Here is a 15,209-nt window from a genome sequence, read left to right on the forward strand (position 1 = left end):
CAACAGTGAAATGTATTACATTAAAATTTTTTTTTTTAAATTTATAATGTTGCTGAAGCTAGACCATATTTCTGTACACATGAATTTAAAATTACAGTACTGTATATACAAAACAATCCTACTCTGAAAAATCTTAAAGCATATATTGCTGTCCTAATGGACGAATCCGAAGTAACCTAGGCTCTAAAATTTGCTTTTCTACGTTTACAACAGAAGTATAGGTATACCTATCTCGGATGGCTTTTTCATCCAACCGCATGAAAAATTCAGATCAGAGTACATGTGTTAATTTATCTTTAATCGTTCAATCGAATTATTACATCAAACATAAATCTCTTTACGCAAAGCTAACGAAGGAGTAAGACCATTTAAATTCATTTGACCAATAATGGTGAGTCCACATGGAAAAGTCATCAATGTACAGCCTTTGTCAATGCGATTCATCATTTAACCACATCCAAGATGGATCGTCTGTCAATCTGATTCCAACCTCCAATCTAGTGATCTACACACCTCAGTGAAGCGAATAAGCAGTACTTACCTCACGCACTACTTTACCCACTAATTCCAAAATATGTCTACTATTTGGTCATTTATTAAAATAAACGGTATCAGCAATCTGACACATACTTTCTCCCATAAGGGAGAATAAGAATATACACTTCTGGGTGCCCAAAGAATCAAAATAAATGTTGGTAAAGGATTGGGATTACATACTAAATTTCATCAAATTCAAACAACAGGTGTAGTCTGTACCTATGTACACCACACATACAGACAGACAGACACGCACACACACACACACATACGTACATTCATCACTTCAAAAACTACTTTTTTGGGTTCAAGGGGACCACTCAAAACTCAAGCTCGAAAATGTTGACGAAAAATACTTTCTCAATATACTATGGTATAGTGGGAGAAAGTAAAAACTAATTTAAAAACTCGCATTCTATTATAACCACGGATAAAGGAATAAATACTTATTACCTTGTCTGTTACATTACTAACATATAAATACTTAAAATAGTACAAACAGAATTAGTTCTCAAAGTGTATACCGAGGTATGTTGCCACTAAGGCTTGTCACACGGACGTGTTTGTTGTTTGTTGTCTTTCTAGTTCCCGATTGTATTTGTGTTTGTGTTTGTTGGGCGATTACTCCACGATTGTGTGCGGCTGACACTACACTTTGTCAACTTCCATTGATCTGGTGAAGACAAACAGGAAGTGCTGAGGTAAATTGATATTTTGATAGTTTTTGACAGATATTTTGCAGCGTGTTATCAAGAACGCTTTGCGATTCATAATGAGTATTTATCGGAAGTGTTATTAGAAGTGTATACTTTTACTTTCCTACTTATATTTAGAACTTTACCATAACATTATGTGTTAAACTGTATATTTAGAATGGCTATGTTATTATTCTTAAGAGGATAACACGAGTGTTGTAGTTTGCTTGTTTAAGGAAATGTATTTTGACGAAAATTGGCAAATTTATTTGTATCATACTATACTATTAGCTGTTTTGGAAAACCATAAACTTCCAAAGGGTTGTGTGCTTGACTAACATGGTTTTTACTACTTCTATTTGACACTACACAGCTTATTTGTGTGTGTAATTTCAAATTTGTGAAATTTTCTATTTTCTTTCTATTAGAAATATGTATCTTGGATTTTTACTTTATGAACAAAGTACCTACACCTTTTTGGTGGCGTTTGGACGTCTCTTCATATGGAAAAGGTTCATGCCTTCTTTATGCAATTGGATATTTGATCTATGGAAGGTGTCTCAATGATTGTATCAAGTGCGTCAGTCAACAGATTAATCAAAGTTTTACAGCTGCATTTCTAATTTATTTAAGAAAAAATTGCCCGAGCGAAGAGCCGGCCAAACAGCTAGTTTTAGTTTAAACTAGTATATATAATCAATGGTTTATATCCAATCAGACAAATGGAAATCAGCTTAACTTCAGGTTTTTTGCGGTGGGAGTATTTATGTAAGAGCATATTTTATGAACAATCTCTTATCTCCAATAGTATTACAACAAAAAGTCAAATTCAAACTGTAAAATTGACCCGGCACTAGAGACATTCCAAAATCAATCGGCTCACTGAAATATAACCGTGAATGAAACACTCATCAAAACAAACTTTTGATTTTACAACACGACAGACGTCTACTAAAGTCATTCAAAGCCAATAGCTAAACATATTGTTTTACAAAAGCTTTGCTTCCGGTCGCTGACTCTAATTAACTTAATGGCTGGATTTTTTATACCTGCACAAAGTTTTTTTAACATAAATTAACCCCTAAAAACAGGAAACAAAGTGAATTTCCATTTGCCTAATTTTATTTAGGCCTACACTAAAATATTTTCAAAAATATTACATGTTTATCGCCTTTAAAATAAAATTATATTCAATTTGTAATGTAAAAAGAGTAGTATGAAATAAAAATTTGCCCTATTTAATCTAAATATATCCATAAACAAGCAAACTAGGCCTATAACAGTTTATTTATCCTGTAGAATGACATAGACGCTAAAATTTATAGTTTATTACGTTTCTCCATAATTATTTTGCGTATAACAACGCGTCAGTATACTAAATCGTTTTAAGCTATACAAAATGGTTTGGAAAAAACTCCCACGTTATATATTTTGAGGGTCAAAAATGGGAAGTTTTAATGTTTACCATATAAAACTCCGTTTCCGTATTCCGATCATGCTAAGAAATCCTTCGATAACATGGGTTACACGTGTGTACAAAATTTTATTAAAATCACACAATTTTTACTCGAGTTATCATACTAACGGACACATGTATAAATATGTATATAAATTAGAACGCATTGTGTTTTTAGCCTCTGAGGACCTAAAAACGAAAAAGTGAATCGGTCCCAGTCCAGGTCTTAACATGAGACCTACGGTAGCTCCCTGTATGAAATAACAACTCTAAACAGCTGATACCGTTATTGTCAATATTAACTGGAGAAGAAGGAATTCCGAGTAATAAACGAAGATGGCGATCTTTTGTCCTGGAGATGGGATGAAAAGTGAAGATAATGGACATTCCAGGAGAGGAGGGGGGAGGGGTAATAAGTTACATCAGAGGCAGGATTAAGGATGAAGGACCTTCCTACGTCACATGCCTGCTGGAAGAGACTAGTAGCAGGACATGAACCCTGTACACGTTCATGAGCACTGTTGTAATTAAATGTAACATTTAAATAGTGAAATATTACGACAAACCCTCGTTTCTTGGATCTAAAGATATAACAGCTTCTTAATATGTTGGTGATCAAGCTGGTCAAGAGGTAGAGCACGGGTATTCGAAGCCCAAGGTCACGGGTTCAAATCCCACCAATCACCAATTGATCTATGTGATAATGCCAATATCTTGTAAGACTAGCCTAAAGTAACGAGTTTTTGGCTAGAACCAACAAAAATAGATGTATCATACCCTAAAATGTAAAGGTTGAAGGTGGGATGTAAAAAATTAAAAAATGTATTTTGGATTATGTAAGTATACTTGTCATCAATAACCTGCTATTTCCGGGGACGACGTGGCAGAGCTCTGAACAGCGACCACAGAATTAAAATTTTAATTCTGTGGCTGGCTCTGAACTATGAAAAAGTACTCGATCATGTACTAAATTGAATGTCTTATTTTAGTGAAATTTTAAGAAACCACAAACCTTGAACCCATTATAATAATTTCTCAATATGAATAGTTTACTTTAAACATTTCAAGTATATACACTTGCATATTCTCTACGAGAAGACCACTGCACTACAAACTATATTTGACTTACGTGTTTCAAACAGATTTAAACACTGCCTTTACCTGAAACAGGAGAAATACACTTTAGTTGAAAACAATTAAAAATTGATACATTTGAGTACAAAAATTGATGGCATTTTACCTTCAGGTAAATGCAGTATTTCTGAACAACATGTGCATAATAGAATTTAACTTTTACTTTGGTCCATTGACCTAAGGGTTCACAATCAATAAAAGAATCAACTAAAAGCACAGACAAAGAAATGGCACGAAAACAATATTTCAAAAATTTATACTATCCACACGTCTCTAAAAGGGACATTTCAATGTATATAAGAAAGGTATGTGATACGGACACGATTTGGACATTGTTGTTGGCTCACATAACCTGTAGGTTCACATCTGTAAAAAACAATAAATATGTGTACGAGAGGAATAACTGTTTTAAGGACTCTCCTCCGATCAAACCTTATTGAACATTTTTGGGCAAACAGTTACTAAGCCAAAAGTGGTGTCAGAGTTTCGACCAGATTATTACTGACCTTAGGTCGTGTATTGATCCAGCGTCACTGACCTTGCAATAGGGGAGATTTGACCGATTACAGAACTGATAAATATCAACTCGCATGGTATAGGCTAGGTTATATGTTTCAATAGCCAATGAAAAAATTAGTAGTGTAAAACCTTGGTACAGTTTCGCAGAAATCCTACGATTTATTATCGGATGAAATATTATTTCCATATACTGTATATCGAATCGGATATCACTGTCAGCGATTGTTTGTTTGTATATACATTTTGGGCGATAGCGTCTGTCAAAAGACATGATTAAATTAAACCTAACCCTCTTGATATTAGCAAACATTCACACCTGAATACAATGTACTTATTTCTTAAGCGGATGTAGTGTGTGGATGAATGTTTAATCTATTATACAGTGCAAACTGTGTTCCCAAACTAAGCTCATTAATATCAGCAAACACACATAGACACATATTTTCCAAGTTAATAATTTCTCTAGTCTTTCCATTCTCGCAAAATTGTATTTCTTAACATCTTCATCTATTTGTCTGTCAAATATAGCTATACAAATTGAAATTATTTGAATTGTTTGTATTTTTAAATGAGTCTGAGCATTGTAAATATTTGATTGAGATTACTTTTTATTTTATTGCGATAATACTGGAATCAGAGGTAAAAAAAAACACTAATCAGCAAACAGCAACTTTTTAAAATATCAATTTTCACTGAGTTTATTTTTATATCCCCACTAAATAACGAATAGTATTATTTAATCTCCTTCTTCACTCCAACTCCACTTGAAGAATTATAGAAGCAAAAGATTTACGGAGATTCTTTGTTCTTGGAGGACAAAAGAGCTAATTAAACGACGAAGAGCCACTTTCCACTTTTGAAATAAATTAAGAAGAAATTTCTTCTATTTAATATTCTTGTGACAGTCACAAAGACTTGGCTTCTTAGTTTGTAGTGAGTTCGTTTTACTCGATTCCAATTCTTATTCCGGTCGGACTTAGGTAAGCATACGGACAAACGCAATTGAAACTTTAAAACTTTACAAAATCGTTTGACCAAAATTGATGATTTAATATCCACAATGATGCATACAGATAATTATTTTTTTTTTTAAGATTATGTTACAATCCTGCAATACTAATAATAATTCACAAAATTAGCCACCCATTTTCTAGTTAACATGATCTAATTTAATTCATCAATTAGTCGAGTTACACTGTAAACTGTAAATTAAACTAGTGCTGAATCGCACATTCATTCAAAAAGCGGTGGAATCTTAATGACTTCTCAAGCTCGTTCTGATTCTCGACTTATCGGAAATTTCCGCTCATCTCCATCACCACATCATCATTAAAATTGTCTACAATTTACACAGATTCAACGTACAACTAAACGATCTATAAGGTATACGAAGTTGTGACGTAATACAGGGTGGGCCAAAAATACTCACCATTTCACGGCAAATAATTAGTATTTATTAGGTGTACAAACTTATTCTATCCTAAGACTAAGTGCTCTACATGTTTTCCACCATTATTACATTCCATTCGTCTTTGCATGTTTCAACCATTCCTGAACATTGTTGAGAATCATTCAATTATAAACAGCAGTTTGGATGAGTATATTTTTTTGGGCCACCCTGTATCTCACATAAATGTTAGTCAAAAATCTATACAATTTGGATTAAAAAATCAACCACACAATAACATCTTAATCAACGTATTACGTGTTATGAATTTTACGGTTAGTAATAATTGGGTCAGATGATGGTTGGGGTGTCCAATCGAAATCGATCACCACTGCCACCTATATGTATGTTTGAAGTGTTATTACGTATAATAGTAATTGTTATTATCAAACATATCTATAAGGCATGGCAACCGTTGACGTACATTTCAAATGAGGAAGTTTAATGTTCACATACATTATATATGTGTCAATCAAACAAACCACGATTGCTTTTGATGATAGCCAATGGTCAGTCTGCCCGTATGCGGTCAGCTGTTGCATATTAACCCACGACCTAGACCGCAACAGATTACGCTAGTGCAACCGCAAATAGTAGCTTGTAATATATCTAAACATACAGGGTGAATTTTAAATGAGTTTCCCCCCTACTTTTTTCTACATTTCTTAAGATATCATCTCCGGACCACGTCAGATCATTGTTGAGTAGTAAGTACTTCATTTTGACTGGGTATACATTTTTGGCCGCCATCTTGGATCCGCCATATTGGATACAAAGTTTTTTTTTCAAATGTAAAGGTAGGGTTGTGACCCATTATTTCAAACTAGAATTTTACGCTGATTACAATGCCGCAATTAGTTTTTAAAAATCTTGATCCGTTCTAAAGTTATGAGGAATCTTTATAGCTTTATTTTTAGCCCATTTTAACATTGTGCATTAACAAACTAAGACCATAATCTCAAAATAGTGCTAGATAAAGATAAGTATACACCACCGTTCATTGTTGTCATATTTTCACTTGGTTATGACGGATGTAGTTTTTTCAGCCGCCATCTTGGATCCGCCATTTTGAAATGTGATCAATTAATTTAAATATGAAGGTGGTGTTGTGACCCATCATTTTGAACTACTTTTTTATGCTGAACTCAATGCCGCAATCCGTTTTTCATTTGCATCTTTGGATTTTGAAATATTGAAATTTTAAATAAGAGTATTTTAATATTTCATCAAGTAAGCTTGATAACCAAAAACGGATTGCGGCATTGAGTCCAGTATAAAAAAGTAGTTCAAAATGATGGGTCACAACACCACCTTAATATTTAAATCAATTGATCACATTTCAAAATGGCGGATCCAAGATGGCGGCTGAAAAAACTACATCCGTCATAACCAAGTGAAAATATGACAACAATGAATGGTGGTGTATACTTATCTTTATCTAGCACTATTTTGAGATTATGGTCTTAGTTTGTTAATGCACAATGTTAAAATAGGCTAAAAATAAAGTTATAAAGATTCCTCATAACTTTAGAATGGATCAAGATTTTTAAAAACTAATTGCGGCATTGTAATCAGCGTAAAATTCTAGTTTTAAATAATGGGTCACAACCCTACCTTTACATTTGAAAAAAAAAACTTTGTATCCAATATGGCGGATCCAAGATGGCGGCCAAAAATGTATACCCAGTCAAAATGAAGTACTTACTACTCAACAATGATCTGACTTGGTCCGGAGATTATATCTTAAGAAATGTAGAAAAAAGTAGGGGGGGAACTCATTTAAAATTCACCCTGTATGTGATACACTATCACCAAGGTGCAGCAGACTTGCTCAGTGTGTTGAAAATGCGGTGAACAAATTCAGTAAAAATAATTTCCTGAAATAGTTGTGGGGTAAACAAGGACAAAATTTTTGAAAAAAGGAAATATCTAAGGATTAAATTTTTTTAACAAGTATTTATTTACAATCTATAGGATTAAATTAATGCAAATATCTTTAGTCATTTCCTACAAAATGACCAAATAATTAATTAAATATATAACGGTAGGAGAATTTATTCGTTCCCTCTACCCCATGATGCATGTGATATTTGTGCAAGCCTTAACTACAGTAGTTGAAAAAATATAATCTATATAAGAGAGATATGTTAATTGTAGCAAATAGTGGTTAAATTGTTTTCAATTTCACACTGATATAACCGATAGTAAACTGATATCAGTTATATCAGTCATAAACTGATGAACTGGCAATTGCACTGATAATAACGTCTCGATATCAATTATTTTCCTCTCATGCTACTTTGTTATCACAATTTCTTATCATTGCACTTCATTTTGAGCGACTACTATAATATTGTCCTTTTAACTATATTTTATATAACAGTTACAACCTGTACAAATTCGATTGTTTTTACTTTTTAGCTCATTGTAAAGTAGTGGCATAGTATAAACAATATGGTTTAATTTGTGGTTCTACTGCTATGTTGATCTCTGTTTTAATGTATTTTTCTGCTATGGTGATCTCTGTTTTAATGTATTTTTGACTTAATGGTCACCGTGAAGCAGAATTAGCCATTATCCTTTAAATAATTCGATAAAAAATCATTTATCTAGGATTGACGGAATTATTTCCTTGCGTATTTTCTGTACTTTTTCGTGACAATAATTTAGGTCGGATTCCAAAATCTGTAAAAATTTCAAGCCCTTCTAAATTTTTTTTTACGGTTATTTCAAAGACGTTAGATGGTAGGAAATCACTGAGCTCGCCAAATGTCCCGGTGTAAGGAAGGTATTTTATCGACATCTGAGGTCAAATTGTTCCTTACTGCTTGTTCGGCGATGAAGTAACCTATTATCTTGAAGCTTTCCCCCTCACTCTACAACTTCGGTTAAAATAAACGGTTCCAGCAAACTGACACATATTTTCCCAACTAGCTTGTCAAAAGCCCTTACAAGTGGTAAGCAGTGGGACTAACTACTCCCAAAAATATTATGGGTATAAAAGCAAATAAATTGCAACTTTTGAACCGTATTTTTACATCATTGCGGATTGTACCGATTGGTTTAGGTTAAAAGGGTCATAAAATGTGTAGTAAATTTGAATTAAAATCGTTCGAGCCATTTTAGTGAAAACCAACACCGTTATTTCATGCGTCTTAATAGGAAAATCAACATTAAATAAAAATGTCAAACAAATAAAAAAAAAATCAGAGAAGATACTATGGATTGAAATGCATTGTTAAAACAAATATTTTCTGGCTAATAAAGCAATTAAAATCCTGATCGCTTAGTAGTCTTTGGGGGTCTGTAGCTTTAGAACAAGTAGAAAAAGTCAATTCGAATAAAAGCAAAACAGAAAAATACATATAAATTGAAAAATGTAGCTTTCGTAAAGAAGTCTGAACGAGGGTTTATAATTCGTTCATTCTGAACGAGGAAGGATAAATCATTGTTAGTTGTGTATAAAATAAATCCAATACATACAAGATGTTTCGTATGGAAGTACATAATCAAGCTAAACAAAGTGAGCTTACTATTATTTTTATCCCGAAGAATTTAATCCTTCCTGCTTTGTTCATAATCCCTTCGTGGGACGTTAAAGTGACCCTCGTCAAAATCCTGACCGCTGAGCTTAAGTCATCCATAACATAAGTCGATTTATCATCATTTCAAGACAACGCAACACTTAAGTACCTAATAAATAAATGCCCTAGTAAATGTTTTGATGAAATTTATGCATGTTTGGACAATTTAAAAACTAACTAGTTACACTATAGACTAATCTAACTACTTTGGGTATGATTAATTAGTAAATGATTTTAATTGTATTATTTTTACAAGTGTATTCTACGATATAGCCATGATATAACATGTATGCAAGAAGATATCCCATTTTCTCTGTACTTATTTTAATTTACATAACTAAACAATCAGGTCGGTAAGATTCTGAAAAAAGTTTCATTAGATTTTTGATGATTTGAAACTGGATAGCTACTCTTGATCTATATATAATAGCTTAGATGAAATTTTACAGGCTTGTACAGTACAGTTCAATCATTGATCAAATAATAGCTAAATAACCAGCTAATCTTATTCAGTGATAAATCTAGGGTCACATTCATTTAACATTCATATTTGATTTAAAATGCGCTTCCTGGTGTGTCTAGAAGAAATCTAATCTAATTTAAATCCATAATTTAACTCTTCTTGTTATGGTTCACTTAACGAAAGACTAGTTCAGTGAACAGTTCAGATACGAGATACGATCACCAGCTGTGATAAATGAGTATGTTAGTATTACCTCATTTTGTTTGATTTATTTAACGAAAGACTCGTTCAGTCAACAGTTTAGACACGAGATACGATCACCAGCTCTGAATTTAAACCCATAATAAGTGTGAGTATTGCCTCTTATTGTTTGGATTCGCCTAAGGGAAGACTCGTTCAGTGAACAGTTCAGATACGAGATACGATCACCAGCTGTGAATTTAAATCCATAATGAGTATTTGAGTATTAACTCATCTTGTTTTAAATCACTTAACGAAATACTCGTTCAGTGAACAGTTCAGATACGAGATACGATCACCATCTGTGACCTCTTTGTTTTGATTCGCTTAGCAAAAGACACGTTCAGTGAACAGTTCAGATACGAGATACGTTCACCAGCTGTGAATTTAAATCCATAATGAGTATTTGAGTATTACCTCCTCTTGTTTTGATTCACTTAACGAAATACTCGTTCAGTGAACAGTTCAGATACGAGATACGATCACCAGCTGTGAATTTAAATCCATAATGAGTAAGTGAGTATTACTTCTTGTTTTGATTCACTTAATGAAAGACTCGTTCAGTCAACAGTTCAGATACGATATACGATCACCAGCTGTGAATTTAAATCCATACCGTAATGAGTATGTGAGTATTACCTCTTCTTGTGTTGATTAACTTTGAGAAAGACTAGTTCAGTGAACTGTTCAGATACGAGATAAGATCACCAGCTGCGAGTTTAAATCCATAATGAGTATGTGAGTATTGCCTCTTCTTGTTTTGATTCACTTAACGAAAGACTCGTTCAGTCAACACGTCCGATACGAGATACGTTCACCAGCTGTGACCAGCAGACGGCAGACAGACATGTTGGCCTACCTTAGCTAGGCCAGTTATGGTAATAAGATTACGTAACATTATGTTCAGTAACACCGTAACACCTCTAACTCCCCCCCCCTCACCATCATCACACTCCCCCCACGGGGTAACAGTCCAGCTGAATGAATGATTGTCCTCGTACCTTGAGATTTCAGATGAGTGATAACGCACAACTCCATTAGTTAATTGTGTGTAATTCAATTACTACTTGATGTTCAACCATATTTTATGCTCATCATGACGATTTTATGATTGCATAGCTTCACTGGGTTTTTTAGTGAATTTGACATTGGGAAGAACAGCATAGTAAAGACAATTTTACAAACAACAGTGTGAAAATTTAACTTTTGCCCCGGGCTAGTATGGTCTCTTATTAATTGTAATAGTATACAACACTTTTCTAAGGATAATTTTAAAAGGTAGACTAAAAGTTAAACTTTCTTAGTTTTAAACCGTTTTAGAGAAAACAAATTATATTTAATTGTGTTTAAATAATATCACTAAACAGTAGTACCTGAATGCATGTGAGAAAATATTACAATCGCCATATAACACAGATTATATAAGTTATTGCAGCGTAGCGATAAACTCGTAACACTTCGTCATTGTAACGGAAAATCAGCTGATAGACGGATGACACTCGAGTTTCGCGCCAAATCCGTGACCGCCACACAATGGCGGGAGAGCGAGGCTTTCCCGCGTAAACCGAGCGCCCGTACACTGGCGAGAAACCCGGGAAATTGCAATTTCCAAGCTCGGGAAAAGTGTGAATGAATCAGTTTATGGTGGTTCTTAGGGGGTTTGGTACAAAACATGGCGTATACATTTTGACTAAACATCACAGACATATTCTAAATAAGGTTACAAAAATGTTTTCGCGAAACAAACAATAGCATCCATGAAATTCATATTTAAGTACTGTACACACGCATATATTTTGTTTGAACACTGTGCAGTGATATTTTAAAAACAATGTGAAGCCCAAGAAATTTATTTGCACAAACAAGTGGTACAAACAATTCGAAAGATGGACTTCAGATTACTTAAATGGAGCAAAACTGCTCAAATGATACATGTACTTTTGGTACTTGTGAAATGAAACGTCAAAGAATAAACTTCTGAGACGCGAAGCGAATTTAAACTTCAAAAGACAGGTTTGTTCTGCTCAAGACAGGTTTGTAACGACTTAATTTAGTCTTTTACATAAAATAGCTCTACAACATTTCAACTGCGAGTTTGTTCTCGTTCCTACTTTAATCTTGTGTAAATTTATAATATGTAAAGTAAATTATCTTTCAGTAAGCTTATTGATAGCAAAAGTGTTAGAAAGATTAAATTTTCAAGCTCAGTGTAGATAAAAATAAATCTCCTAACACAAATTTATAACTTCACGCTACTTAATGCAAATTTTCCTAACCTAAGAAAGGATTATACAAAAGCTATAGGGTAGAATGAAAGTAATTCGCCGTTGAATACAGTGTAAACATTTTTACACTGTTAAGCCCAGGCAAAGAACGGGACTCCCTTGCTATTAGGGGTGTAAAATGCTTGAACGTTTCACGCCCTACTTGCCAATACAGTATGCCATTCCACATTTAATAAATCGCCCCTTGTTTTATCAAGAAGACATTTTCAAGCACTGTTGATCCAATATCACGTTATAATTAGTTACACAATAGTGGTAGCATCAGAAAATGAACATGCTAGGATTCAAATTGCTGGTACAGTAATTTAATTCAAACTAGTGGCAAACATGGATAGCAAGAAAATAATTAACTTTAAAAATAGAAGAGGATTAACTTTGTGTAAAGGAACTTATAGTCCAAACCCTGATATTTTACATTGTTTCTCAACTGAATAAAACAAATGCATTAGACACACAAAAAGAGAAGTTTTCCCTTCAAGAACATTGTTTACATAATTGAATGAACTTGGTTCGAAAGGAAAGTTTCTATTTCTCTTAGCAATGAAGTTAGAATCCAATGGCATTAGGTTTCAAGTATTTTTATCTTTCTTGCTACGATGTAAAAAGTTTTCCTGTTAGCAGCTCTCGATACATTTAAAAGATAGCGTTAGAAAATGCAGTTTTTTTATTTTAGAGATGTTTATCAATTGTTTATTAATTTTATAACTTGTTATATTTTCCCCTTAAATTGTTGGCAAAAGCTTTTACCCCACGCAATAGTTAAAGCAGAATTAATATAAACAAGTATGATATTTAAAATCTTACACATTTTTACAACGACAAGTATTAAAAGTGTTTAACTTTACTAAGAAAACATTTTTTCGTAGAAAACTTCCGATTCAATATCGTACAATATTAGCACACACTTAAGTAGGTCTAAAATATTAATTGAATAGAAACAAGAATAATATCTGGTTAGCAATACAAATACAATTTTGAATTGATAGGTATAGGTAAAGTCACAGATGAAATGTTATTATTAAATAAATAAATCTCCAATACAACAATCAATCAGCTGATGGTGAATATAGAATCTAACAATGCAATGTGATTGTTATAATCAAACAGTAGTTGGTTATGATCATAGTACAGTAATTGACTTTATAAAGTCAATGGTACAGTGCAGCACAGTACTAAACTGCAATAACCCGTAGCATTCTTAGCTGGCATTAGACTGCAAAGCGTAGAAGTGTGTCTATATACAAACTGACATTCCTCGCTAGACAACTGGGGGGCGTAGCTCAGATGGTAGAGCGCTCGCTTAGCATGTGAGAGGTACCGGGATCGATACCCGGCGCCTCCAGATACTTTTTGCACCGTCAAATATAAATAGCAGAACATTTGGTAGTATTTCTTTACCAGAAGATGTCATGTAGGCCTACAAATATTTTAATTTATTAGTAAGCGGCGCTTATTGATTCGTCAACTCCATAAACTTGATTAAAACAAGTCTCAAGTAGCCTATATTAAGTTAGGTTAAATAGGTTACTCCATTCCGTTACGATTGGGACACGAAAACAACCATTGAAAAGTGTAATTTTCAATTTAAAGGTAATTTTTTACAGATTTTGCAAAGGACCGTAACTTAATTAATTGAACAAGGAACAAACTTTTTTTTATTAATTTTAATAGTTACTTACTAAAAAAAAAGTCTCCACGAAAACTGTAATTTGTTACCTCACAGTAAAATCTTTATGGTATTTTATTTAACTACTTATTAATAACTTTTAATTAGGCTGATGTTAACTAACCCACAAGGGCGAATTTTCACAAGACTAATTTTAATAATTGCTCATTTTACTTTACATCAGAAAAATCAGAGGTTTCCCACTAAATCACTTTATCAAGACATACTATACATTCAGCTGAATAGTATTTAAATTAAAAACGTCGAAAAACCCCCACCGTTGCCCGTACTTCAACATTTTCCTTACTGGCTATGTGGATAATCATCACGGATAATGTTTAATCTTTCCTACGTTGGTAATCTTTCCCAGTGGGTAAGACGTCTTGTCTTGTATTGTAAATGAAGGTCACAACGGTCAACTAGACCTAGAATATAACAATGGACATTATGATTCATGAGCTCTAGTGTGTGAGTATTGAATTAGGGCGCATATGTATTAAAGCAATTGAAATACATATTAGGAAAACTGTCAAAATATTTGTCTATGTTAACGTTTTGGAAGGTTTTACAAACCATTGTACTTAATTTCTTAAAGCTATTTGGCAAACTGTAAAGATTGGAGGTACGGTATACCAACCTTGCTCAAATTTATGTTTAATCGTTTTCATCCAAAAGAAATAAATATGCTAAGAGAATGTTTAATGTTTCTGTAGACCTGGCGATAGATAAATCAAACCCGAAATGTATACATACTCAAATGTGGAAACGAACTGCCAGAAGTGAACAAGGTTCGGATCCTAGATGACATTTTAAAACGGATGTGTTTATACAATTTTGATTAAAGAACCACACTTTGCTCTCCTAAAATCTTATACATGGAAAAAATTCGACCTTTTAATAGCCTCATGATGTCCTCATTTATGAAGATATCAAAATTGCTATTATTATCGATAAAATAAATAGTTTATGTCTAAGAGTGAAGTTTTCCTTCACTTATCTCCGCAACAATCCGATTATAGTTTTAAGCGCAATTCTTAACCACATTTTTATTCCATGTACTGCAATTGAACAAGACAACTTTTAATCATTCAATGAATAATAAATTTAAAACATAAAATATTAAAATAAAGTAATTATAAGTGTTAAATGCAAGTTAGCAGTACGCTTAGATTCCTAATTACAG

The 15,209-nt window shown here is 33.2% G+C and overlaps 1 protein-coding gene and 1 non-coding gene across 3 annotated transcripts in view; one reads left to right on the plus strand and one right to left on the minus strand.

Annotated features, from left to right (window-relative positions):
• Window positions 1-15,209, minus strand: part of LOC128993903 (carboxyl-terminal PDZ ligand of neuronal nitric oxide synthase protein-like) — a 304,439-nt gene that overhangs the window by 174,513 nt on the left and 114,717 nt on the right. The gene's annotated exons all lie outside the window — the stretch shown is intronic.
• Window positions 13,630-13,702, plus strand: Trnaa-agc (transfer RNA alanine (anticodon AGC)). Its single transcript has one exon. It is a non-coding gene; the product is annotated as a tRNA-Ala (tRNA).

Source organism: Macrosteles quadrilineatus, unplaced genomic scaffold (assembly GCF_028750875.1).
Source record: "Macrosteles quadrilineatus isolate MER2022 unplaced genomic scaffold, UCM_ALF_1.0 Scaffold_5__1_contigs__length_97177068, whole genome shotgun sequence".
Lineage (NCBI taxonomy): Eukaryota > Metazoa > Arthropoda > Insecta > Hemiptera > Cicadellidae > Macrosteles > Macrosteles quadrilineatus.